The following is a 3,668-nucleotide window of genomic DNA, read 5'->3' on the forward strand; positions in this document are numbered from 1 at the left end:
TAGGGTCCTATGACTCCTCCTTCGCAGAAGGGGAGCTCAACCTATCCGTGTATTAGGGGCCATGACTAAGTGTGGTCTTATGTGTACAGACGTGTTAGGAAAATATGAGACGGTGCTTCAAAGCCTTTCTACGTGATGTGGCAAGCAGATCAAACTCTATTCCTTGGCTGATATTGAAATCCCAGGGATTATAATATACTCTTTAGAGTTTGCTGGCCCAGTTTAACCCAGTCAGAACTGGGTCATAATTTCATTATAATCCTATCTCTGAGCAGATCAAAACCATAGGACCAATCTAGATTAAAAATATCTTAACAGATACTTTTTTTAAGACTTTGTACTTTTCCTGGCTTTCAGATCCTCACTATCATAAAACAGACACTTGTCTTTGAAAATTTTAGAAAATCTTTACAGTTTTCTCTTTCTGAAAGTAAGTTCTGGTGCATCAGCTTCACTTTTGTTAATTTATTTCTGAAAATTGGATGTATTGTATATAAAGATCTTAAGCATGTCAATTCTAGGTCGATTTGTGAAAAACAAACGGATGCCCAAACATGTACAGATGACTTCCTATTTTTCTGTTCTTCCCCCTTTTCATGTTGGAAGTTCTGCCTTTCCTTTTTTTTTTTTTTAGAAAACACAAGTGTTATGTCAGGATTAAGAAAAGGGTCACATACATTTTGGCATTACAGAGGAATCAGTGACTGCTGGAGGTTTAATGTGTGATGGTTATATGGAAATAATGTCGGCGAGATTGTACATTGAGACAGGCAAGGCCAAGAAGATTCACAATGATCAGGACAAGAGGGAGAGCATAGTGGACATCTATGTGAGTTCAGAAAGCCTGAGAGTGTTTGACACCCCCTGGACAGAGGACATGTCTCCAAACTCCCCTTTACCTGCAGGGGCTCAACATATAGGTAAAAACTGATGTGCTAAAACTAAAATGTTCAGTTCATTGTTTAGTTTGGTTTGTATTGTAATATATTGTCTAAACAAACAATATAAAGAAAGTTTATAGTTTTTTTTGTTTTTGTTTTTTTTTTATTGATTTTAATGCATTTTGTTGAAGTGTCTTTTGTGAATGAAACATCATCACTAAAGAAGAATCTTGTCAAAGTCCATTCTGTGTTTCTGAGTGTGCTGTGTCTTCTGCTCCTAATTGGAATCATCTGCCTTTTAATCAAAAGTAAGTTTTTTGTTTTGTTTTGTCAAAGTCACATTATGTAGACTACAATAATGTAGAATCATCATCTCTGTAACAGTGGACAAAGACCAGAGTAACTGGGGAAGAGAGCATAATCAGTTAACAGCCAACAACACTGAACTCAGCCGGATGCTCGAAGGTAAGCAGAGACAGCGTCTCTAGAAGTTATTGTCTTTGTCTATTGATGCACAATAACTCTGAAATGCTCTGTCTTACATTCAGACGTTCAGAAAGCAGTGGACATTTGATATAAACGCAGTAAAGTAAAATTATGCATTAACATTGCAATCAGCACACTTTTACCGTATGTTCATAGTTCTGGATTTCCAAAAGATTACAAGTTAAACCAAAAGTAGGAAGTATATTAACAGTAACAATAGTTATATGTCATTAAGAGAAGTGTAGCCTACTTCTTCTTTTATAAAGTAAAAAGGTCCACCAAAAATAGAGTGACTTAGTCCATGTTAAAATGTGTTTTATTTTTATTTATTTATTAAGAAGGTCCTTTCTCTCACCTTGAAAATGTAAAATGATACATGTTAGTTTGGTGTGTTCAAATGGGGTGCCAGATGTAAAGTTTGACGTTCAAAAATGGCACTAAAATGTTTGTAACACATTTTCATTATTTAAGTCACTTTCCAAATTTAAAATCCAGGTTTAAAATGTTCCACTAACAATACTGTGGCATTTAGCACCTTTTCTATATTTTCACATTTTTATGCTAAAGCATTTTTGTATAATAATTAAATGTGTTTTTTGTATATTGAAAAATGCTATCTAAATGTTAAATACTTAATCTAAATGTTTACTATTAATTTCAAACATTTTGTAACGCAGCCTTGGCTGTGAGTTTATCATTTGGCAATGATTATCACTGATTGGCTTCAAAAGGCATAAAAATGGAGCCTCCCTTCAAAAGTGTAATAAATATCTAACATTATTGATTCAAACTGACCAAAACATATTTTATATGATCCATGCAAACAAGGACCTTAATGACCCTCAGGGCAGAGGGGAGTGAGATTAATCTGTGAGTAAATTTAGCTACATAAACAAAGAATTTTAAGCAGTTTAAACTCCATGCGCTCTTGTTTTGAAGAGAAAATGCTCCCTGGGTGGGAAACAAAATATCTTCAGCTACACAACAGAAGGACAATTGCTTTGTTTTTAAACTGTTAGGATAGAAATTGATCTGTCATCAAAGTTAAAGGCGAATGATAGCAAGATGGCAGTAAAAAGTGGCCACGTCTCATCTGAGAGAATTACTGTGATTTTGGAAAAAATTCTGTAAAATAGGAAGATTATTTTTCTTTGATTCATCTTCATAGACAGTTTCTATTTTTTGTGCTGAAACATTTCGCCTTCGATCCGGAAGGCTTCATCAGTCAAGGAAACACACAACAAAACTGATTCTTCCCCCAACAGCTTACTCCAAAGTGGAACAAACCAGTTTTGCTTGTGATAAGATGGTCTCTTTGATACGCCCCCTCCTCCATTGCCGGCCCTCTTTCTTGTTGACAGTCGTGTCCAGATGACCTGACTAAAAAATGTTGGATTGTATACCTGGATTATTGAGCATGGATTTTGTTGTTTTCAACCAGTTTGACACGACTGTTGTGTGTTTCCTTGACTGATGAAGCCTTCTGGATTGAAAGCGAAACGTTTCTGCACAAAAAAAAGAAACTGTCCAGATGACCTGACTGAAAAATGTTGGATTGCATACCTGGATTATTGAGCATGGACTTTGTTGTTCATCTTTACTTTACGAAACAAAACGTGTTTGTTTTTTTCCTTTATTGAGAACATAATATATCTCAACTTGCATGTTGTGGTCATTCAGTTATTTGCCTATAATCCAACATTTCTGGACAAATATTATTGTAAAAACGCTACAGTGCAGATACTGTATAGCCACAGTAGCTTCAAATGAACAATTTGTTGTTTCTTTTGAAACACAGAGATTAAAAGAAAATGCCAGAAACCCAGTGCTAATAGACAAAACCAGTAATGGGCTGCTGACTATACACAAAGGTACGTTTTTAGACCTCTGTTATTTTTGAAAGGTTAGGAGTGTGGGATAGTGTACATTATTCCTGGTTTCTTCTCCTTCTTGCCCCAACAAGTGAAAATGTAATCGCTGACAAATGTTTGTGTGTGTGTGTGTGTGTGTGTGTGTCCTTGTTTATGCTACTTTGTGAGGCCCATTTTTCCAACTTATACTACATTGTGAGGACCAACTGCTCCTTATGGGGCCCAAAGCCCGGGCCCCATAAAAAGAAGTCCCGTTGGTGGGTTAGGGGCTAGGTTTAGGACTAAGGTGTGAATTGAGGATGTGTTAGGTTTAGGGTTAGGTATGTACTGGTAATGGTTAGGTTATGGATAAAGGTCATGGTTAGGCTATAGAAATGAATGAAAAATGAATGGAAGTCAATGCAAAGGCCCCACAAAGATAGCAAAACAA

Source organism: Nematolebias whitei, chromosome 16 (genome assembly GCF_014905685.2).
Source record: "Nematolebias whitei isolate Nwh7 chromosome 16, NemWhi1, whole genome shotgun sequence".
Classification (NCBI taxonomy): domain Eukaryota; kingdom Metazoa; phylum Chordata; class Actinopteri; order Cyprinodontiformes; family Rivulidae; genus Nematolebias; species Nematolebias whitei.